This window comes from Uranotaenia lowii, chromosome 1 (genome assembly GCF_029784155.1).
Source record: "Uranotaenia lowii strain MFRU-FL chromosome 1, ASM2978415v1, whole genome shotgun sequence".
NCBI lineage: Eukaryota > Metazoa > Arthropoda > Insecta > Diptera > Culicidae > Uranotaenia > Uranotaenia lowii.
Genome location: NC_073691.1, coordinates 182,229,578 through 182,255,183, shown reverse-complemented (window position 1 = coordinate 182,255,183; position 25,606 = coordinate 182,229,578). Strand labels below are relative to the sequence as shown.

The 25,606-nt window shown below is 35.6% G+C and overlaps 1 protein-coding gene across 3 annotated transcripts in view; it reads right to left on the bottom strand.

Annotated features, from left to right (window-relative positions):
* LOC129739386 (Y+L amino acid transporter 2) overlaps positions 1 to 25,031 on the bottom strand; it is a 70,674-nt gene extending 45,643 nt beyond the window's left edge. For 2 of the 3 annotated variants that reach the window (XM_055730850.1, XM_055730818.1), the window contains exon 1: positions 24,870 to 25,031. The gene's annotated coding sequence lies outside the window, so the exon portion shown is untranslated. Of the gene's footprint in view, positions 1 to 24,773; positions 24,794 to 24,869 lie in introns of those variants that run through there. The other variant, XM_055730840.1, reaches the window with a different exon arrangement.
* Positions 25,032 to 25,606: the final 575 nt, after the last annotated feature.

Below are 25,606 nucleotides of genomic sequence, written 5' to 3'. Positions count from 1 at the left end.
CGTATCCGTTTGTACCTTTTGTTGTTGTTAAAGTTTTTTTTGAGTTTGGTTTTTGAAATTCAAGTACAGCAAATTAAGTGTTCAGATAAATTATGATCAGTTCAATTCTTTGATTAAATAAGTAAATTTTTTAATTTAAATTTGCTATAGCAACAAAGTATAAGTTTGTGAATCCAGGGAACCAGGGAATGAGATGAGGGAGATAATTTCGGGAGTGAACGCGCCCACTGAAAAAGTGGCGAAGTGGCTACTGAACGAGTTTAAAAGGATGCCAAAACCTTTCAAAACGAGATCGGTGACCAACACCTTAGAGTTCGTGAACAGACTGCAGGCGTCGGGAGGCATAGAAGAGGACGAGGTCATGGTTTCCTTTGATGTTTCAGCTTTGTTTCCAAGTGTTCCCGTTAAAGAAGCTTCTAATCTGCTAGAAGATTGGTTGCTTCAACAACACAATGGGAGCACTTGGAAACTCAAAGTTAGAAACTACAAGAAATTGGTGGACTTGTGTATGGGACAAACCTTCTTTAAATTTAGAGATTTGTTCTATAGACAAACAAAGGGGGCACCAATGGGAAATCCTCTGTCTCCATTCTTGTGTGAACTGTTTATGGCTCATTTGGAGGAGACTCTTGAAAATCAAGATTTATTACCCGAAAAATGGTGGAGATACGTCGATGACATTTTTTGTGTAGTAAACAAAGATTTTCTAGAAGAACTTCTAACATCCATAAACGGTTTGCATAAGAATATTAAATTCACTTGCGAAATAGAAGAAGACAGGAAATTACCTTTCCTGGATGTTCTGGTAAGGAGAGATGATGGCCTATTCCAATTCGAAATCTACAGAAAGCCGACAAACACCATGAGGGTAATACCGAGCACCTCGAACCACTCGTTCCAGCATAAGATGGCGGCGTTCCACCACATGATCCATCGGATGAACTCCATTCCCCTATCAACTGAAGGAAGAGAAAAGGAACTCCAATATATTTTCCAAACGGCTAATAAAAATGGATACCAAAGTAGATCCATTCAAGCCATCATAAGGAAAAAAGAAAGATTGCTTCAACGGAAATCTTTCACTACTTTAACTCCTGTTCAGAAGGAGTTTCAACGAAGGTCCATGGAGTTCAACAGTGTCAACGCAGTCGAATTACGACACAAGTTGACAAAGTTCGATATTGAACTAGTGTTCACTAGCTCTAATAATCAACTGAAATCCATCTTAGGATCGACAAAAGATCCAGTGGAGCTCCTTCATAGATCTGGTGTGTACAAAATCAGTTGTTCCGACTGTGATAAGGTGTACATTGGACAAACCAGAAGGAAGTTGATTGATAGATTCGAGGAACACATGGCTATAGCTAGATCTGACTCAAAGAAGAAAATTCTTCCTTCACAGAATCCTAGATCTGCAGTAGCTTTACACATGTGTGAATCTGGTCACTCTATTGATCGAGGAAATGTCTCGCTGATCCGGTCTTTGAATAGTAATTCGCTTAAATTGGATGTTGCTGAAAGCATTGAAATCTTCAATGAAAAATCAGTTCATCTCTTAAACGGAGACTCCGGACCAGGGCACACTTGGTTGTTCAAATTCTTAGGTAAAAAGAAATACAATAATTTACCTGACAATGCCCAAAACGGGTAGAAAATAATTTAGCACTACCAGAAAACACCCAGAATAGGGTAGGTAGACCCAAAAAACAGACAACGGCACAACTGCCGAGCATTCGGAGGTTTCTGCTACCTAGTAGTAGCTTACCTAACCCGGACAATATAAGGGAGGGAAACGATACACATTCATCAATCGAAAACGTTCACTGAAGAAGGTAGTAAGTTGCTATCGAAATACTGGTATATGAACTTTTCATTTACCGTGGTTGAATTAAAAGGAATCTTTCGATTGCTTTGATTCAGACCTTTTAAGACGTTCGTCGCCATGGAACCCATATAGAGTGACGGCTCTCTTACTCAAGATTGCCGCTCAGTTTCACCACGCGTTGAAAATCTTGAGCTCTCTCGCTTTACTTTCACGCTCCGAGATTGTTTTTGGGCGACGAACGTGTTAATGCTATTTAGGTTGCAATACCATAGTTTAAGGAAATTTCTTACTCACTTTGCATGATAATCATCGGAAAATCTTACTTTCGATGCAACGTGCAATTGCTAACATCAATGATTCGTTCTCAAGACATGTTTATCGATAAATTCCAGTGTTCGGCACAAAAGCGCTAATCGCTAGTTAGCCCGCTAACTTTTTGTTAGCGGTTTAATTTTGCCGCTAAGTTTTGATGGATCTAGCGAATTAAAATGTTGCGCTATTTTTTGGTTCCGCTAATTGAAGACCGCTAACTCCCAAATACTTGATTTAATCTCTCGAATTATTAGTGATAGAATAAACTGTATATGATTTATCAAATTAAAGAACAATTGGACATCATTCTAATTAGTTGGATTTATTGGAGGAATGCGTACTGGAGTTAGAGGAAAGATGAATTTAATGTAATGTTCCCTCTTATAAAACTTTTTTTCACAACTTTGACAGAAGAAGAAAGGTGTTAAACATTAGAAAAATATTATTAACATCCTGTTGCGTGTGGACTGTATGCGGAGTGAGCGCTTGGCTAAACTACCACTGATATGGCACATTTGTCCGTTCCCCTCGTGGGATTGGACCTCAAGGGACAACCACGCATGGTTGTCCCATCAGTGGAGACAGGTTTTTAAAACGCTGCCTGGGGGCCAAGGCTCGGGGGGATCTCGGTCGCCTTGTTGACCGAGATCCAAACTCTTTCAAATTTGGCTCTGATAAGAGCCGATTACTTGCAGCGGCTGGAATCGGGGCGAGCAGACATCGGAACGAGCACAGGAAAGAGACTTATTTAGTTTTCCATTTCTCTTTATTTCTCTCTACACTAATTTTACACTTTTTGATGTTATCCGTTTGGTGGTAAAACACGAACTGAACACGCGAGCGAACTGCGTTGCTCTCTTTTATAGTTGAGCCAGTCGCTTGTTGAGAGATGATCGTCCGTTTGTTCGCTCTCCTCTCTCTCTTCCTCTTCAGTCCACTCGTTGGACTGAACACATCCCTTAATCAGCTTCTTGTTTTAAAGTAGTTTTACAGATCAGTTCATACAAAAATATCATAAAATCACCATGGAATGAATTGACATATTGTTTAGTTGTTAATTATTCATGGTAGCCTTCGTTTTAAGCTCAAATATAAATTGTATAAATTTCCCCGTCTGACAATGCTCTTGAAAGTTTGATAAAGGGGAAAACCAGTGCAAAAATACAGATTGGAATTAATTGCACAAAAGATTGTTTGCAACGAAAATGCACACTAACTACTTTGCATAAAACCGATTAATAGAATAAATTTTTAATCGAAATTTTAAAAAGAGATATAGCTTCCATCTGGCACATTATACTCTTTAGCTCGTGATGTTCGAAAAATCGATTTTAATTTGTAGAACATAGGGAGGTAATAAAATTCCCATTTTTTTTTTTTTTTAAATATGTCTTTATTTGTATCAAATCATCATTACACTTATATTACATTATTGCATTAAACTAGGTGTTCAGCTCAATAATGAACTGTTCATAGCCCTATAGTTAACTAGATTATAAAAATTTATTTATAAGATTTAAATATGCTGAGCGCAATCAAGTTTTTAATGTAGGAGAACATCCTGTAATAGCAAAAATATTTTATACTTAAAACTAAACACTATCCTAAAATTAAACTAAACATAAAGAGAACGAATCTCTGCGATGGAAGACTGCATCGATTTGCCTCTGAAGTTGGAGATAATTTTGTTGGCCATCTCTCCGATCGATTCAATGCCCGCAATCCGATGAAGATCTTCGGTGCTGTGCCAAGGTGGAAGCCGCAAAATCATTTTCAGAACTTTGTTCTGAATCCTCTGGATGGCTTTCTTCCTCGTCGCGCAGCAGCTAGACCAAATCGGAACTGCATACATGATCGCTGGTCGGAAAACTTGTTTGTAGATGAGCATCTTATTTCGCAGACACAACCGGGATTTCCTGTTGATGAGAGAATAAAAAGATTTAGTGTATTTATTACATTTAGATTGAATATCTTCAATGTGATTCTTAAAAGAAAGATTCCGATCAAGTGTGAGTCCCAAGTACTTCACGTGATCAGACCATTCTAGAGAAACCCCATTAAAAGTTATGGAATGATTTTCATTAGGTTTTAAAAAATTTGCTCTTGGCTTATGGGGAAATAAAATAAGTTGAGTTTTGGAAGCGTTAGGAGAAATTTTCCACATTTTCATGTAATTCAAAAAGGAATTTAAATTTTGTTGCAATCTACTGCGTACCACCCGTAAATTTCGACCTTTGGCTGAAAGCAAAGTATCGTCAGCAAATAATCTTCTACCTTTTCCTTCTGGGACATCAGGAAGATCAGAAGTAAAAATATTGTATAAAATAGGCCCAAGTATACTACCCTGAGGGACACCAGCTCTAATGGGTATCCTTTCAGAGCATGAATTTTGATAGCTTACTTGCAAAGTTCGGCTAGTCAAATAATTTTGAATAATTTTGGTGAGATATACAGGAAAATCAAATCGAGCTAATTTAGCTACTAAACCTTTGTGCCAAACACTGTCAAAAGCTTTTTCAATATCAAGAAGAGCAACACCAGTTGAATAACCCTCAGATTTGCTAGCGTTTATCATATTAGTTACACTCAAAAGTTGATGTGTAGTAGAATGTCCATGACGAAAACCAAATTGTTCATCAGGGAAAATAAAATTCTGATTAATGTGAATCATCATTCTATTCAAAATAACTCTCTCAAATAGTTTACTTAAAGAAGGAAGCAAACTAATTGGTCGATAACTTGAAGGCTCTGAAGCACTTTTTCCAGGTTTCAAAATTGGAGTTACTTTGGCATTTTTCCATTTATTGGGAAAATAAGCCAAGTGAAAACATTTATTGAAGATTTTAACTAAAAAATTTAAAGTGCTTTCAGGCAACTTTTTAATAAGAATATAGAAAATCCCATCTTCCCCCGGGGCTTTCATATTTTTAAATTTTTTGAAAATCAATTTAAGTTCATCAATATTTGTCTCACAAGAACTTTCAAACACAATTTGCTTAGAAAGAATATCATCAAATTCTAGGGAAATTTGAGCATCAATTGGACTTACAACGTTTAAATTAAAATCATGAGCAGACTCAAATTGTTGGGCTAATTTTTGAGCTTTTTCTGAATTAGTTAAAAGAAGTTTATCCCCATCTTTCAAAGTAGGAATTGGCTTCTGGGGCTTTTTTAGAATTTTAGTTAATTTCCAAAATGGCTTTGAGTAGGGTTTTATGTCCTCTACTGCTTTAGCAAAATTTTCATTACGAATGAAATTTAAACGACGTTTGATCTCTTTTTGAAGGTCGCAATAAATTAATTTCAAATAAGGATCCCTAGTACGTTGATATTGGCGTCGACGAATGTTTTTCAGTCGTATCAAAAACTGAAGATCATCATCAATTAAAGGTTGATTAAATTTATGTTTAACTTTGGGTATTGAAGCGGCTTTAGCATTGACTATTGAAGTTGTCAAATTTTCTACAGCCAAATCAATATCTTCTATTGAATTCAATGGAACGTTTACATCTAAATTACGTTCAATAAAATTCATATATCGCTCCCAGTTAGCCTTTTGAAAATTAAAAGTTGATTTTAAAGGGTTTTCAATGGGACTTTGGGATAATGAAAAGTTACTGGAAGGTGGTCTGAATCGAGGTCCGCATGAGTAACTAATTGACTACAATGCTCGCCTAAATCCGTTAGAACCAAATCAATTGTGGAGGGATTTCTAATTGAAGAAAAACAAGTATGCCCATTAGGATATTCAACAGTATAATAACCTGCAGAGCAGTCATTAAACAAAATATTCCCATTTGAATTTGATGAAATATTATTCCAAGATCGGTGTTTTGCATTAAAGTCACCAATAATAACAAATTTAGATTTATTTCTGGTGAGTTTTTGTAAATCTCCCTTCAAAAAATTTTTCTGTTCACCGCTACATTGAAAAGGCAAATATGCGGCAACAATTATAATTTTCCCCATAGAAGTTTCTAATTCAATTCCAATTGTTTCTAAGACTTTTGTATTGAAGGAAGGAAGAAGTCTAAATTTGAGACGACTATTGATGACAATAGCTACACCCCCACCTTGTCGATCAAGTCGATCATTTCGTAAAATTTTAAAGAAAGCATTGCTTTTCAAGTTATTGTCTGGCTTTAAAAAAGTTTCAGTGATGGCAGCAATATGTATGTTTTGAGTTTTCAAAAATAAAAAGAATTCATCTTGGTTAGCCAGCAAAGATCTAGCATTCCAATTCATAATATTTAAACATCTATTTGGATCCATGAGGGAATCGTAAAGTCATAATAATTTTGTTAGCATAATTAAAAGAAGTTTGGAAAGCTTCAAACATTGAATTTGCTTTCAACATAAGTTGCATCATTTCCATTAAATTTTGATGCAAAAATTTTAATTTTTCCTCAGTAATCTCACCCAAATCAACAAAATTGTTAGAATCAGAAGAGGAAGGAGAAGAAAAAGTATTTGAATTTCGGGGATTTTCCCAAGCCTTCGCATGAACGTTGAGACTTGGTTTTTTCCCATTTTTATTATTTATGCCTGGAGAAGGCAACCCATTTTCAACCACCTCTGAGAACGATAAACAACGAGTCTGTGGCGCAGAATCAGCCCAGGTAACATTAAAATCACTTCGGGTATTACCCAGCCGTGATTCCAATGTAGGCCGAGGCTGACTGCGAACAGGCAGGTTGTTTGCCGGTCTGACGTGTGAAGACGAAAAAGAGGAAGGAGGAGAAGAAACTTTTCTGGAAACTTTGGGGTTTTTCCTAGAAGCAACAATTTTTGCCCTAATGGGACAATCTAGAGAATTCGAGGAATGATTACCTGCGCAATTCGCACACTTAAAAAATTCTGTTTTTGGCTTATCACCACCAAAAAGGCATTTAGATTTTTCATGATCGAATGAGCCGCAAAACATGCATCTGGCATTCATTCTACAATTTTTAGTGCCATGACAAAAAGCTTGACAACGACGACATTGCGTAATATTTTGTAAAAAATTGGTATGGGATTTACGAAAAGGTTCAAATTTTACTCGACAATGAAACATAAGACGAGCCTTTTCCAAAATTTTCAAATTATTGATCTGATCCTTTTTAAAATGGATCAAATAAAGTTCAGGAGCAAAACCAACACTACTGGTATTATTCGTGTTGGTTCTTTTCCTCATTTGAATTACTTGAATTGGAGAAAAACCTAACAAAGAATTTAATTCATTTGTGATCTCATCCGGTGTCTGATCGCCGGTGAGACCACGAAGTACAACTTTAAAAGGACGATCACCTCTAGTGTCGTACGTAAAAAATTGGTGTTTTTTATTATTCAAATAATTTAAAATTTTTTGAAAATCATTAAAAGATTCCGCCAATATACGAGCAGTTCCCCTTCGACCGATCTGAAAAGAAATCTTCACATCCTTGACGGAAGTGACGATTTCTTTTCGAAAGGCATTGAAGTCAGGAATCGTGACCGTTATTGGTGGAATCTTTTCGTTTTTAAGAGTATAAGAAGAAGAAGAAGGTTTCTTAGTACTCTTATCAGAATTAAATATGAATATTTCCTCATCACCAATGTTATGAAGGACATCGAATGAATTGGAAATTTCAACTTTTTTGGCAGATGGCCCTGGATTAGGTTCAGCAATCCGTTTTCTTCCGGCCCTTGAGCCAGCCGAAGACTTCCCCATGCTGGAAAGAAAAGAGAAAATATGAATAAAAGAAAATGAAAATAATTTTAGCACTGAAAAGTGCTGATTGAAATACAGGTAAGGAAAAAATAAATAATGTAAAATGTTCCTGCAGGTACACAGCAACGATACGATGCTCCGGCGTACGTGTTGACGGCTCAACGGTACAGATGGAAGTGATTAAAATTCCCATCTTTGATAGTTTTGTTTTGCTTATATAATTGGACGAAAATTGATCAATTTATCGAACGTAAATTAAATACTTGAAACTTTATTTATTCCCCCTTGGGTAGTTGAAAAAATCGTAGGAGGGAAGGGCGTGACGAAAAAGAATTTGTTAATTGTTTCGGCCTTCATGTTGGTCAACAGTTAGCGATTAGCGATTAGCGCTTTAAACTTGAAGCGATAACTTTTTCGACCCATTTAGCGTATTTTATAAGCGATCGCTAACTTTGAATGAGTAGCGATTTAATTAGCGGCGCTAATTTTTCAGTTAGCGATGCCGAACACTGATAAATTCAAATATCAGTAAAGGAGCTGTTTCATACATTTCCTGCAAGATGTCCTGTGTTCCTTTCTACTGTATTTAACCAAACAGTAAGCTTGACTCCATTTTTTCAAGAGACCTTCGAACCTCGTCTTTCAATTTCAAGTTGTTCAATGAATATGTTCGCCCTTTTTTCTATTCAATTTCATTGCCAATCTTATTCATATCTCAAGCTTTAAGCCGTTACCTTGCTGTTATTTCAATTCAAGAACGCTTAACGTATTTACTCGATCCGTTATTTCGACTCGCTAAGTACTGTATACTCCTATCTCAAGCTGAACACTAAATTCGCTTTACCACTAATTTGTTTATTCAAATCAAATGAGATTTTGACGAAATATGTTAGTATAAAGCCCTAAATACTTTCGATACGTTTTAAAATTCGTTTTAAACCTGTCCTTCCAACTCGCTCAGTTTCCAATGAGATGAAATACTTAAATTGCCTTTTCTACATGCCTTTCAATTTCAAACAGTCCTCTCAACCTCAACATGCTCGAACTTTGTATTATCAAATCGCATGAAATTACAATCGATTTATTCAGGCTGTCCTCTCAACTCGCCTTTCAGTTTGAATTTGTCCTTCCAACTAGCTTGAAATTCTCGTCCATGATCGTCCATTTCTCCTCGAGCGGCTTGAAAAAAGCAACTCAGTGAACTTTTCGTTCTGGAACACTTGCCCTGCTCTGTTAAGACGCCGGGCGTACACCCAATCAAAGAGCAGAGAACGCTTCGCCAGGGTGAGAGCAAGAGGAAAAATTCATCACATTAAGTGTAGGGGAGCAGCGCTAAAGCAACTCAGTAGGCTTGGATCTTTCCCAACAAGAAAAGTAAGAAGAAGAAGCAATACCGTTTCGTGCTGTTTGTTTGCCTACTGTGGTAGGAAGAGAAGGAAAAAATGCACTTCAGTTGTGTGTTTCGGGATTTCTCCTGCTCACACAGTCGTGTTGCTATTGGGGCACCGGTTTTGCTCGGCACTTGGCTTCGGCTGTACTCGGAAACGAGTGTAGAGCATTTCGGAATGAAGTGTGGTGCTCTACAAATCGTAGAAGATAACGGTGCGATTTACACAGCGCACTGTCGGATTTGAGAAGTGCGAACCAACCATGTTTTCGTCAATATGCACTGGCTCAACTCGCCATCCAATTTCAAGCTGTCCTCTCAACTCGATTGAAATTGTAACCGAAACGCTCAGGCTGTCCTCTCAACTTGCTTAAAACTAGCGTCAATATGTTCAGGCTGTCCTCTCAACACGCCTTCCAATTTCAAGCTGTCCTTTCAAGTCGCTTCAAATTGTGAACATAATCAAGCTGCCCTTACGACTCGCAACACCTTGGCAATCGTCAACCCTTTCATTTGTTCTTTGGTTCCGACACTTGGAAGATGTTTGATAGATGTCTGATCAACATGAAATGTCGTCAGTGATATCGCCGTTGCTGATGTTGATGAAAACTCCAGTTTGGGCATTCAGCGACAATTGTAAAAGCATCTTTGGCACAGAACACTTTTTAGCACATTTTCAGCACAGAAATTTGCTTTATAGGCAGTTGTAGGTTTCCTCGAATGCCTTTTTTCATTTGCTGATTTTCCAGCGATTGAGTTTGCTGATCTTTTTCTGGAAAGTCAGCGGGACAAAAACCAGCAAAATATCGCTGGTTTCCAGCAAAAAAAATTGTGTAGAATTGGCAGCACTGCGCTTAGCAATACGCCGAACACTGTGGGTTGCCAAAATCGAACGTTTTTTTTTTACTTTTCAGTTATATGTATAATAATTATGACATTGTTTTATCTATTTTTGACTATTTGAATTCATTTACTACTCTATTTTGTCTTATTTGTATAGTATTTAGTTTAGAATCTCTGTTAATTTTTGTCAAATTGGTTGTTTTTATAGTTTGAAAGTAACTGTATCTTGGGTATTTTTGACATTTTGTCTTTTGATTGTTTTTGTTTTTGAGTTCTGTGAAGTTTTCGTCCTTTTTGTCATTATTGAGTACTTTACGCCATTTTTATTATTTTTGAGGTAGTTGTTATGTTTGAGCTACATTAAAGAACATGTAAATGTCTATTCAGTGTATGTAAAAATTACATTGATCCAGAAAGTGAGAAAAATATTTAAAAAATATGTTTCAAAAAGTGAGCCCAGATCGAGAGGGTTCATTAGACTTGATTGATTTGTTGAGGTTTTTTTTCAATATCTTAGGGTCTGGGGTTCAAAACTTATGAATTTTTGGTATAGTTCTACGGAAACTTTAATTTTATCTTTTTGGCTAAAGGGTGATACGGTCAAAATTTGGTCAATATCAACTTGACGTATTTCTTTCAATTTTGCATTTAAAAAACCTGAACACCCCTCATTTTGAAGGTGTGTGTGTGTGTAGAATGTTGTTCCTATTTTGATTTTGGAATTCACTCCTCAGTTGTCAAAATGCCGTCCAAGGAAGAAGAGCAGCGTAAAAGTTTCCAAATCAACCGTTACAAATGTAATGAAAGAGTTTGGGGAACGTTTGTCGACAGCCAGGAAGTCTGGATCGGGGGGAAATCGAAAACCGGAAGCCACTGAGACTACAAAGAGAGTTGCCGGTAGTTTCAAGCGAAACCCAAACCTCTCTCTCCGAGATGTCGCAAATAAGCTGGGTGTATCGTCTACAACCGTGCATCGAGCCAAAAAACGAGCCGGACTATCGACTTACAAGAAGGTATTGACTCCAAATAGCGATGATAAACAAAATGCGACGGCCAAAGCGCGATCCCGGAGGCTGTACACGACGATGCTGACGAAGTTTGACTGCGTGGTAATGGACGACAAAACCTACGTCAAAGCCGACTACAAGCAGTTTCCGGGACAGGAGTTTTATACGGCAAAAGGAAGGGGAAAGGTAGCAGATATTTTCAAGCACATGAAACTGTCAAAGTTTGCGAAGAAATATCTGGTTTGGCAAGTCATCTGTACCTGTGGCTTGAAAAGTAGCATTTTCATAGCTTCCGGGACTGTCAGCCAAGAAATTTACGTGAAAGAGTGTTTGAATAAACATCTGCTGCCTTTCCTGAAGAAACACGGTTGTTCCGTACTGTTTTGGCCGGATTTGACATCTTGCCATTACGGTAAAAAGGCCATGGAGTGGTACGCCGCCAACAACGTGCAGGTGGTTCCCAAGGACAAGAACCCTCCCAACACGCCAGAGCTCCACCCAATTGAGAAATACTGGGCTATTGTCAAGCGGAACCTAAAGAAGACCAACAAAACTGCTAAGGACGAGCAGCAGTTCAAGGTAAACTGGCTTCCTGCGGCGAAGAAGGTGGACAAGGTGGCTGTACAAAATCTGATGGCAGGGGTTAAGCGTAAGGCCCGGCAATCCGGATTTGGAAAAGCGGAAGCCTAACTGAATATTTTTCCTGGATTTTATACTAAATAAACTTGAAAAAGAAATTTAATTCGATTTTTTAAATAAACGATTTCACCGATTTACATGCGTTTTTCCTTGGCCAAATTTTGACCGTATCACCCTTTAGTATGGGAAAATTCCATGTGGAACCCTGTTGTTTTAAGATTCTTAAGTCAATTTATGAATTATTTTATGAAACTTTTCTGTTGAAAAACTTTTATGAAAAACGTAACTTCAAGCTGGTGGATAGGGGTATGTTTTTGGCATAGAGAAAATTCAATCTAACCGATACCAATATGCTACGTACTGCCTAGCGAGATATTTCAAGGTATTGCACTACAAGCACTGCCTTAACAGTTTTGATATTCAAAAATAACCCCAAATTGACTTAGTCTACTTTTTCTGTAATTATCCCACAGGCCCATTTGGGTCCTCATGTAGGTATCTATTCGTGTGATAAAATGGAACTATTTTAACAAAAATAAAAAGTCATGCTTGTCCCATTTGCAATAGAACGTACAGTTGTTCCATATTCGGGTGTGTTGAATTGCAACTTTTTTAGACTTTCAAAAACCCTGTAATCTAAAAAGTTATCTTTTTGGTCAAAACAAACAACAATTATTTCTAAAATAAGGTTGAGTTACCCGGGTTTTGATTTTGAAATTGGTATGGAAAAACGCAAGAATTTGATCGGCAAACACCACCAAATTCTGTTGACATTAATAACCATGGTCATTTTAAGCCACTATGGGCGCACAGATTATATAATCATTTCCTCGGATAATTTGCTTGTGTGTTACGTTTGAACTTAAAAAAAAATGCAAATCTCTTAATGTGACAATCAAATGGAAGTACAAAATTCAGATTGCTCATCTCCGGATTATCCTACTAAAAATAAACCTAGTGCCCGCTAGTGATTCAGGAAAAGAAAAGGCAGCCCACGTGTTGATTACACTTTTGCCATTCGAATGGCCGACCATGGAATATCAGCAAATACGCTATACGAAATCCTTCCATCCCTCGTCGTTGCTTGGATTTGTAGAGATGATCAAGGTCAGAAATGACGCAGTAAAAGCACAAGGATACGGTACGCAAAACACGTGACGATGACAACTACGACGCTCCGCGGAAGGAAATTATCCTAAATCAATACCGCTGACGTATTGAGTGAACATAAACCCTCGATTTAGTCATCGGATGCGGAAAAAATTGTTATGAATTTACAGCCAAAAAAACTTTGATTGATAAGCGAGCCGGAGAATGCCACCGAAAGACAGCGGAGAACATAAACATTTCACTCCAGCAGCAGCAGCAGCCGAGGTCAGGGATGCTGTGTCAGTGACAGAGAAAGTGAAAGCAATTCGGACAGAAAACCTAAATAAGAACAGATTAGGCATACTGGTCGGTGTATTTTTTGGCAACGGCGATGACGAGTGATTATGATTACTATCAATTGTACGGCACAGTGTTCCGATGAACTGCGACTGCATGGAATCATGAACCGAAATTTTCGAGGCTAATGAGGTGGTTGAACCAAAGAAAAACAAACATTTTTCGATTGATTGTTCACCATAAATTTTGAAGATTGATTTAATGTTGAAAGATAAATGTAGGTACTGTTTTACTCTTCAGATTAACATACGCCTGGACGCTCAAAGAGGAGTTAAAACTGACGATTAAGAAATTTGAAACAAGTTTTGTTGATGATGTTGTTGACGTTTGTTTCGACCGAAAACATCTATCTTTTTAATTATAGGTGACCTAAATCAGGTTCGTTAACTGGATGGAAGGCAAGCAGAACTTCTCAGTTCGGTTTCACTCGAGCAAACTCACGAAACCCTATTATTTTTCAACCCGCTAACGGTCTCGCAGTGGTTTTGCGTTTGCTGTTTTGCCAAAAACGAACAAATCATTGCCATCCTATACTCTGTACCCCCGCAGATGTTTTGTTTAAATTTTGTATAGGCACATTCCATCGTGACGTGATAAAGTCTCCAAAATTATACCTCTTAAGCTTAATGAAATTAATTCAAAATACAGCCGATTGACGATATAGCTGGAGATTCAACATATCTAATCAGTGCAGTTTGAGGGTAATACGCTTTTGACATATGGCATGAAAAAAAAAGTTGTTATATGAAGTTAAAAAAATATAAAAATTCAAACAAGATTTTTGTCAGTTTTGTTATAATATATTGAACTTTAATTATAGTGCGTACAGATTTTGTAAACAAAAATGTAAACGATTTTTCTTTCTAATTCATCTGGAAATCGGAAATTTAACAAATTGATGCTTTTGGCAAAGTTGTGAATGATCAGATATTAGAATAACAGACAGGTTTTGAACGCCCATATCAGGCAGGTTAAATGCCTATATTAAGGAAAAATATATAAGCTGAAAATACTATGTGGACAAAATGTTACCATGAAATATGGCCATATGGCATCTCTAACAATGTTTCATGCAAAAGAACTAGTGATAACTAAAATTTCGACAAAATTTCAGCCTTGACGTATGCTTAACATCTGTTTCTACCATTTTCAATTTAAAAATATCAAAATATTGCAAGCGTTACTGAAATATAGCTAAAAGCATAAATATGCGCATTTAGCCCACCTCTCCCCTACAAGCATTCAAGCGAAATAAGAACACTATTTTACGGAATTTTCATCATTTTGGATCATTCGTCCTAGAAACAAGAAAATAAAAAAGAGATGCTGTCGATGAAGATCGAACTCATGACACCTTCATCTTGCCCATCTGACAGCTTGACCTGTGTACTACCTGCGGTAGATTGAAAGCGAAGGTTAATTTTCATAGTGTTTGTGCACGGCTTGCACGGCATAGTGCACGGCTTTTCACCAAAATAAACGCATAGTGTATGGCTTTTTCCACCATTTCAGTGGTCCAAAAGGGCTAAAAGTTGAACTTTTTTCCTAGTGCCTTTGTCTTTCATTTCATTTCTAAAGGTTTTCAAAACATTTTCTCCTTCAAACATGTCTCATAACTTGAAAGCATAAAAAATTAGTCAACGTCTACTACTATGACAAAACTTTTTTCTTTCCATACTTAGAGCATTACTTCATACTACAAAGTTGTAAAGTGCGTGAAAACATAAAACATTTTTGAAAAACTTCAAAACTCCATCTTTTCTGAGCAGAGTTATAGAGGTTTTGTTTTAAAAGTTTCTAAAAAGTAGTTTTTTTAATTAACCAAAGTTAGATGAGGATTAAAATGAATGAGATGTTCTAAATAAAAGTTTGTTGAGGCATTCAAATCGCACGTTTTGCACAAGATTTGCACAATTGATTACCATGCTACGCAAAACGATGGCAGTTGAAAAATTGAAAATAATTTTTGTATGGAATCACGCGAAACACAGCAAATATAAGCTTGTTGTGTTCAAATATAAACGCGTGGAGACAAATGGCGCCAACAGGAATTTGTTGCACTTAGTTCAAGTTTCAACCTGTTTTAATTGTTTATAAAATCTACTCGTACGTTTTTACAAGTTGTGAAAAAATAAAACTTCAAGTTGCAATAAGTTGGCTAGAAAACGTCCTAGAATGTTGAAATCGTATGTAAAACGTGTGATTTGAATACTCCAACAAATGTTTAGAACATCTCATTCATGTAAATTCTCATGTAACTATCGAGTTAGTTTTAAAAACTACAGTACCGTTCATAATTGTATAGAAATTGGAATCACGCGCACTGTCACTTCGACTTTGAACTTCCATAACTTTTTACTCTGATGATATTTTCTGATCCAATTTTTTGCGTTAGATAGATCAACTACCACATTATTATATCACAAAATTTGAGCTCTCTGGAGCTTGTGTGGCCTGAGAAACAGTAATTATACGAAAATCGGACTTTTTGGACTTTTCTCATTCAAACTGCAATATCTCTGAAACTACGCTACATTTTTAATTGAAATTTTGCACAGTGATTGTTGAAATATGAAGCTAGCGTGTCTGAAGTTTTAGAAAAGTTCTATCGATGAGATCAAAAGTTACGTGAGGTGCAATATTTCAGGCATAAACCTTGAAATGCGATTTCTATAGAATTTTGGACGATTCATGAGAACAATATTGTTTCCTCAACCAATCAGACAAAAAATATCTGGCAAAAGCAATGATGAAATGAAAAAATGGAATAAATGTTCCATTTGTGTTTTGAAATCCAAATCTCGCGATATTGTTGTGATTTTTCGGTTGAAATACATTTACTGGTTGTTAAACAGAGAATATGATTTTCCTATGGAAACAATCGTCCAAAATTCTAAAGAAATCGCATTTCTGGATCCATGCTTGAAATATTGCACCTCGCGTAACTTTTAATCTCATCGATAGAACTTTTAGAAAACTTCAGACATGCTAGCTTCATATTTCAACAATCACTGTGCAAAATTTAAATAAAAAATGTAGCGTAGTTTCAGAGATATTGCAGTTTGAATGAGAAAAGTCCTAAAAGTCCGATTTTCGTAGAATTATTGTTTCTCAGGCCACACAAACTCCATCAAGCTCAAATTTTGTGATATAATAGTGTGATAGTTGATCTGTCTAACGCAAAAAATTGGATCAAAAATATCATCAGAGTAAAAAGTTATGGAAGTTCAAAGTCGAAGTGACAGTGCGCTTGCTTCCAATTTCTATACAATTATGAACGGTACTGTATATAAAACCTTCATAACTCTGCTCTGAAAAGAGATAGAGTTTTGATGTTTCCAACAAAGTTTTATATTTTCATGTATTCTACACTTTTGTACCATAAAGTTAAGCTCAATCTATTGAAATAAAAATGTTAGAATTTTCATTTTTTTAACAGTGGACTTTGACTAATTTTTTACGCTTCCAAGTTATGAAACATGTTTGAAGGAGCAAATGTTCTCAAGAAGAGATAAGATGGAAGACAAAGGCGCTAAGAAAAAAGTTTCACTTTCAGCACTTTCGGAGAACTTTGCATTGTCTTAAGCTAGGTCAGGGAAATAGAAATTTTGCATATTGCAGCATTTTTTACTTTTCGAGAGAAAAATGAGCATTTTTTGAAAAGATTTGTAATCGTTTATGATAAAAATTCGTGCCGGAACCAAACAGGATCAACAAAGCTGTCGTTTCATACATGAGGCATGCTCAGTTTAGTGAAACTTGTAAACTTATCCAATGCAAAACCTCAACAACTTAAAAGAATAGTCATTCTAATGAAACAAAATTTGATGCCTGCTCACTGGTCGGTGATTTAATCAGATCAATTTGACATTTGAGCGCTTTTTATGTTTTTATCTTCTGTTTTCCACCCCTGGGTCTTAAGATGGCAAAGGGAATTGAAAACGAGAAACTGTTTTTTGCTTTTCTTCTACTGCCTGCTTATATAGGGGAGGAGAGGGCTATATGCGCCTATTAAGCAGAATACTGATTTAATCAAATATTACATCGAATATGTGTACAAAAGCTATATGCACATGAGCAGACATCTGTTTTCTATACATTGGAGTAATTTTTTGTTGAAATCTCCTTCCGTTTTTGAGAAATTGATTTTATTATAACTGTTGTCAAAATAGCCGAACCTCAAACCGTGCGGGCTAAACGCGCCTATATATGTTTTGAGTCAAATTTATGTTTCTTGGCAATATTTCCGTATAATTTCATTGGAAATGCTAGAAACTGATAGCTTTCATACGACAAAGCTGTAGATTTATAAAAATCTATGTCTTTCATAACTTTATGGAACAAACATAATTTAGGGTTGCCATCATATGGAGGAATTTCATTCCTAAGATAAATTTTATCAAATCCGTTTTGAGATCTTCGATTTGCTCTTAAGATGTTCATTAGAGCTTAGATTTTAAGTTTAAATGAAAAAAATCAAATATTTATTCTTTTTAACCTGTTATTTAAGGGTAGCGGCATTTTACAAACATGATGGGGGCATACAAAAACACTTTCTTATTCCTCTTTCCTATCATTATGAAACCATCACAAAAGCTTAAATTTGTTTTACCTTTAAGGTTTATTTGAATAAGAAACAAAAACCATCCAACTTTTTGTTTTAAGCTTCTTTAGGTATAATTTTTAAAAGTCACATCAAAAGGTATCAAAACCTTGTATGAATTTTTAAATTTTATTTTAGTTGGTTTATTTATAAAAATTTTCTTGCCTTATGTTCAAAGCGTATCACCCTCAAAATGCATTGATTAGATATGTTGTGTTGTTAGCCATTTCGTCAAACGGCCGTAGACGCATTTAATCCGATAGGCCCATTTAGGAAACTTTTCCCCTACACATGCACAGCCGGAGGTTGTTTGCCGGTGTTTTGAAACAAGGAATTGTTTTTTTCTCTGTAGTTTTCCTAATGCCACCCAACATACATACGCACGCATTGTTTCCATCCTTCTTTATCTTGTGATGATTTTATTGTGTTTCCTTCAGTCAAACGCAATACGGTTGCGCTAGGAGGTTGAAGCCGACTGTTTCAAATCGAATCATCGCCGCTGGCGTTCACATCTTATGCCAATGGCGTTCACATCTTATGCCAATGGCGTAGAAATGTTGAGAACTCATGATTGGAGTAAAGGCAGAGTTTTGGGTGTAATAAGGTATGTAGGTTTCACCAAAGATATTTCACTTAAAGTTGCCTTTCTGGATGTGTTCTGTGTGGCAGGAAGATTCAAAATTAAAACTTTCTATCGCATATTTTCAATAATTGTCATTTTTTTTAATCTTCAATCTGTCTACAATCCTTATCAGAATCTTGTAATTTTCAGCTGTGGACAGCAAAAACTCAAATGTTAGTTACATATAACTTCCACCGGTATGACCATAGAATAATTAGAATTTTTGAAAACAATAAAAATGAATCATCTTAAAAAATAAAAAATGAAAGTAGGTAACAGTTTTATTTTCCAATATTTGAGAATGCTGGCTTTCTTCAATGTCATTGGAATCTCATTGTGAAAGCTTATTTTAAAAAAAAAAGATGAAAGGTTTTATTTTTGCAACTTAAAAAAGACCATATTAGCAAAAACCATATCTATATATATAAAACAGGGAGAGAGACAGACCATACAGTAATGTGCGAACACGCAAAACTCTTCACTGGATCATCCGATTTGCATGCGATTTTTGTTGTTGTGTTCGTCTTCACGTGAAGAATAACACAACGGAGAGATATTTTCGAAAATGTTTTTGTGTAATTTGAAAATTAATTTTTAGTTTTTATTCATATCAAATAAAAGTCATGGCACCCAATTTCCATTTTTTTTTCCTTTCGAATCACTTAGAGTAGGAAGGCGCCAAAAGTAATCAAGGCTTACTGATGTGCATCCATCCCTCTATAGGAAGTTTTGGCGCCCATTTTCGTTGCAAATGTACTTTTCACGTGGCACCAGTAAAATGGATACTTGGATGTTTGGGGTGAAAAAAAAAACAGAACGAAATAAGCCGGCATGGAGTATACCTATTTTCGAAAATTGTCATTTTTGCTTCAGCTTCAAGGCAACTTTAACATTTTTTAAGCTAATTTACCCAAAACTAGCCGGATTGCCCGGTTTTACCCGGACTTGACCGGGTAATTGATAAAACAAAATTTAAAGGGACCGGTCAAGTTGTCCAGCCCGGTTGTCCGGATTTTGATAAAAAAAACCCGAATTTTCCGGATTTAGTCATTTTATTTGCCAAATAAAAACAAAATCTCTTATTAAGTTAATTTTTTTTTAAATTTTGCGTACTAAAACGAAATTTTTTGAGCAACTTTTAACATAATAATCATGCACGGTTTCTGGATGCTTAAAATACGATTCAAAATTTCTGATGTGTTTCGAAGAAAAAAAATTATTTAAGTGCTTTTCGTTTTAATTTTTTTTTTAAGTAGTTTCTGAATTTAGCCCAAATTTGCTTGGTGTTGCCCGGATTTTGGATTGACAATTTTGAAATCAAATGCCCGGATATTGTTTGGTATTTAGATAGAATAAATTTGCCTGACCAGGATACGCGCGGAAAAAATTCTGATCTCTTTTATTTACTCCGTTATTTTGTTTTGTTTATTTTCCGGTTAAATGAAAGACTGTCATATTATTCAAGAAAAATAATATTCTACGTATGACTGTGGAAGTCCAAAACAACTGAACCGATAAGAATGAAATATTCCATTACAGAATCTTCTGTTCATATTTATGGTATAACACCAAGAGAACGTCTAATTGTTAATTAATAGAATAAGACGACCATAAATTGATTTACTTGGTTTTTGTAAACGTCAAGAATGTAATGAGTTAGTTCGAGAATAGAATGACTTTGTAATTCTATGTGAATTTCATCAGAAAACCAAGGAAATGTTAGATACTATCCACTTCTTCCTTTCATACTAATGTGCTAAAAAACTAAACAAAATTAAGGATATAAAAAGGGTTGACTTTGTAAAAATAAAATTCATAATTTGATCCAACATTCAGTATCAGAAATCAAGAACAGATAATTGGTTCAATAACATCTTCAAATACAAGAAGCTTGGAAAATAAAAATTTTAGTCTCGACGAAAATATGATTCAAGATCCAAAACAGAGATAATGAAAACTGAATTAGATTTGCAAAGACTTTTTTGAATTTCATTTCTGATTTTGATTTCAAGATCTCAAAGTAAAAAAAGATTTCATAACCGTATGATTTGAAATTGCTGTGAATAAAAATTCCATGTACATACACATACATATATTAAATGATCTAATTTTCTTTGTTCAGTGCTTAAGCATTCATTTCTCGATAAATATGATAAAGTTAAAGTCTATATAAAAAAGATGATTTTAAAAATTAAGAGGAGATTATCTAATACAGAGAACATATCAAATGCATGATAGATAACGAAAAACAGAATGGTATATGAAAATTTCTTGATATTTATATATTTGCAGCATAAAAAAAATCGCGAAATTTCATACCATGAAAAGTGTTGTGCCATTTCTACAAATTTGGTACCTATACGATAAAGAAAATTTCAAACATGGTTTTGGCGAAAAAGGAAAGACAGTTGATCAAAACTGCTTAAAATGACGACACATTTCAACAAAACACTTTTTGGCACTTATCTTGGGGTTAATAGAAATTGAACATATCGGTGTCAAGGAAAATTTTCTTCGAAAATTTTTGCCCCTGGAGGTAGGCACTACCATAATATGACAGAAGTATTACGAAAATAGTCAAAAAACTGTGTCGATTAACTCCGTTTGAAGGTAACAATCCAGTTTCATGAACGTTAATAATTATTTACCTATTTTCTGCTTATTTACATGTTCATTATTTTTGCGAAATTCAAAGGCTTAACGAAGTTTGCCGGGTCAGCTAGTTTATTTATAAACTAGCTTCCCCGGTGTGCTTTGCCACACCTTTCGAACTTATTTCGATTTTTATCAGTAGCATTTCAAAATTGTTCTTGGAAGCTGCAATTTTAGCTTCGAACTGCAATAATCAGAAGATTAATTCTAATTTTCTTGAATGTTTTTTTTCTGTTTCCAAAACCTTATTTCAAATTTAATTTCATCTCCTCTTCTATCCCGTCGAATTTAGAGCAGATTTGGCTGAAAGCCTTTTTTTTTCTTTGAATCTCCCATCTGTATGGATGGAGGGGTGTCAATTCATTTTGGAAATATTTCTCGTATCCTAATACACTCCCAGGGAAAAATTACTTTCTATTGCTTGGTTAGGTATAGTGATCCTAATAAAAAGTATTGGAGCCTCCTTCCTCCTTTCTTATCTTCTCGTTATAAGGAATGAGGGTTCTCTAACAGGTCTAGAAACATTTCGCGTATCCAATAATTCTCCCATGCCAAATTCCTTTGAAATATGTAATTCAAATCTTCATAAAAATATTTCTCGTACTCAAATACCCTCCCATGCCAAACTTGGCTCCATTTGCTTGATTTTCTCTCGAGCTATATGAAAAATGGAATAAGAGCACCCCTCCCCCGTTTTCATTTCTCTTAAGCACGAATTGGGGGGGGGGGGGTAACAAACTATCATAGAATCATTTTTCGTTTTTAAATATTTAATATCCAATTCCAAATTTGGCTTATTTGGCTCGATTAGTTCTCAAGTTATGCATTAAAATGTAGAAAGAATTAAAAAAAAGAGCGCATCAGTCCTCTTTCTATCTCTCTCTAGAAAGAGGGAGGGATCTCAAATCAACAGAGAAATATTTCTCGTACCCAAATACCCTCCTATGTCGCGTGCCAAAATTGATATTAAGGAAAAAACTCTGCAAGTGAATTGTTTGGGATGCGAGACCCTTTCACAATACACTAGTTTTTCGATTTTCCCCTGTTTGATTTTTTCAATACTCGTCAAATTCACGCTCGATTTTATCACGCTTTTCGATAAATAATTCAGAAACCATTTCCAGGACCTTAATATTCAATCGACATCGTAGAGTGTCATTGTTCATGGTTTATGATAAGAGTTCAATAATTCGAAAATGTCATTGAACTGCTTACTTCACGCTGATGCTAGTCATGTTTGTAAGCTTGCTTAGTAGCTCTAAAATAGTATCTATATTTTGTTGGTTTTTTTTATTCATATTAAGATGTGGGTAAATGTAAGCGTTCTTGATGAAAGAGTTTCGGTTATCTTTTATTTTAATTCATTTATTAGAGAGAGGGCATCCGTAATCCCGATTGGGCAGTCTAAATATATTTTTTTTATGAAGATGAAATTCTTCTAGCTTTGTCTAAAAATGTATAAATGCGTCTCAGATTTTTTTTCCTGTTAAATACGACAAAGAAAGGATTCTGACCATGGGGAAAATTTAGAGAAACATATTTAAAAAGTCTAAGTTGTGCAAATTTAAAAAAAAATTAAAAGGTTAATTTATCAATTTATCAAGATATGCAGTTTTCTTTGAATTCTTTTTAAAATCAACATCAGAATTAACGACTGTTGAATTTCCATAAAATTTTTTTTAATTTTTTAACATTTGCTTTTTCTTCAAGAATACTGCGTCAAATTGCTATAAAGAAAAATAATTTCGCAGAAAAAAAGTTTCGCCAAACTCACGGTTTCGCCATTTTCACGGTGAAGAGCTACTGTAATTGAAGAGGTTTTTCAAAACAACAAATTATCTTACTATGTCAAAACTCATTTTATACCTACCTACATTTTATATAGAATAGAATCCAGAAATGTTTCAATTATTGTAATTCTCAATGTTGGTTGTAAATGGGAACCACCCTTTGTAAAAAAAAATGGGATTGATGTTTGTTAAAAAATACAATAAATTGTCTCATAAAATTTAAAAAAAAATAGTTTTCAACGAATTCTACTTCTTGGCTCGGAGAAACTCTCTTGTCAACTGGCAGCTCAAATGGGTCGAGGATGAGAAGGGTCGGTGGCTCCACTCGATTTTCCCAAAGGTAAGCCTTAAACCCTGGTTTAATAGATTGGACTTGAGTCGGGATTTTATTCGTTTATTTTCCCGTCTCATGTCCAATCATTATTCCTTGAATGCGGTACTCTATCGTATAAATATTGCTGGCAGCAATTTATGCGGTTGCGGCCTAGGTTACCATGACATCGAGCATATTGTTTGGTCGTGTGAGGACCACCTTGTCGCTAGAACGAACTTCATAGATTCCCTTCGGGCCCGAGGAAAACCACCCGACGTTCCAGTGAGGGATATGTTAGCTGTGATGGACTTGGACTACATCTTCGAAATACACCTTTTCCTAAAAGCTATTGATCTTCGTTTATAATTCTTTTTATTTTCATATTTCCCTATCTATTTTCTATTCTTTTCAAAAAGTGTTAAAAAAGTGATCTAGACCTAAGCAAACAATTGTAAAAAAAAACGAGTTTGGCTCCTTAAAGCCTCAAGGTATGAGCCGTTTCAAATAAACGAATTACAAAAAAAAATGTAAAAAAATATTGATGTTTGAAGGTGGAAGGAGTCTTTCAATGCATTGGTTTTTCCACAAAGTCAAAAAATGTAACAATCTTCATAAAAAAAACACTAACAAATTTGTTTTAGTTGATAACATGAATGTACCATTTGTTTAATATGAAAACTCTCACTAATTAAAATGGAGAGAATCCTTCCCTACCAAACATCATTTAATTTCAGCGAAACTTGTTTGCCAAATCAATAAATCGTCTCATGAAGACAAAATGCTTATGTTTTGAAAAAATATTATAAAAAAGGAAAACTGATAAAATTTATCATATTTCAGTTTATTTTGTATAGGAGCCCCACTTTACAAAAACTTTTAGATAATATTTTAAATAACCTCACGACATCATTTTTTTCCAAGTATGATCATAATCGTTTGAAAATCGTTCGTGTTCTATAACATTATAGATTTATGCGTGTTTCATTCATATACCTAATTGTCCCGAAAGCGTATGACCCAAAAATCTTGGTCAGTGGCACATCTGAGAAATCAGTAAACGGCAGATTAAGGTATGTTATCCTCCCCACTCAAATCAGATTACCAATTAAAGCAATTAAAGTCATGTCCTGGCGCCAGGACCGGACGGGGAAAATAGCTATTAACCTGTGTCAGAGCTTATATCTAGCGTCCAGAGCATAACGACAAAGTTTACCTCTGCGAAAACACTCGTAACATCCTTATTGTGGTGATCAGTTTTATTTTCCTCTTTCTCTCTCAATGAGCCCCTCCTCCCATCTGAATGCTAAATTTTCAGTGAAAAGTAATATGGTGGTGTGCTGGTGTGTTGAACTATTCCATCAATGGGATACCGCCCTTCTTCCGTCCACGCAGCATCTTTGCAGAGCTGCTGTCAAATCGTTCATAATCGGTGAAAGAAGGAAGAATATACCACTCATCGTATCAGCACCAGACCAATACGCCACTTGGACTCTTGACAGCTAAAGTGCGGGCGGATGACGGAATGATAATTAAATTTTCATCAGCCCAAAGTTTTTCTTCCTTCAAGGAATTTTTGCTCCTTTTAGAGCTCATTGATAAATACGTGCTGAACAATCGTGGAACATTGTCAACGAAAATTTACCGTGATGCATTTCTAAGAATGTTGCACTGAAGTCTTATTGATTTGCCCTTGAGTTGAATGAACTTATCACTAGTTTTTGGCACACATTAGACTTACTCCGGTAATATGCGATAATATCCTTTGGCTGAATCTTTTTCTATCACTAAACACTGACGACAATGAAGAACGCCCCGCCTTGAACGAATAAGTCCGAGTTTCTGCGTTCCGTTCGCGGCGGCACCAATTTCGACTTCCGTTCGCGAGTCCTTAAACTGGAATGAAAACGTCGCAGAAGGGAAAAATGCACTCTTTGACATTCACCGATACGGGAAGGATGCTGCCTTCGAATGTGTTGGTGGATGCAACAAGATTTACGAAAATTAAGAAGCGTTTTTGTTCGGTGTAGGCACGTGTTTCCAGTAACAAAAGCCGTTGACATCAGCTTCGTTTTGAAGTTCATTAATCAAAGTATTTTATTTAATCATTCAAGTCGAAAAGTACTAAAGACTCTTTTCAAAATACTGGTTCAAAATTTCATCAGTTCTGAGGGCAATTGCTATTTTCCAGATTTATTCATCAATAAGATGTCAAGAGACAGCACAATTTGGTTAAAGACTGCTATTGCGCATGACCAGCGGATGCTGTGTGGAAAATCTTCACTAAACTCACGTGCCTGTTTCAGGAATTTTTACTCATCTGTCTGTTGGTGTTCTGTCAGAATTATTTGTATACGCTCACAGCAACTCAACTAGAAGCACGTGAAACTCCAACGGTTCTAGGGTGGTGACAAAATGTTTGGGGCCAATAGGGCAACGGATTTACTTTAGGCCGCGTGGTGATGCTATTTCTTGAAA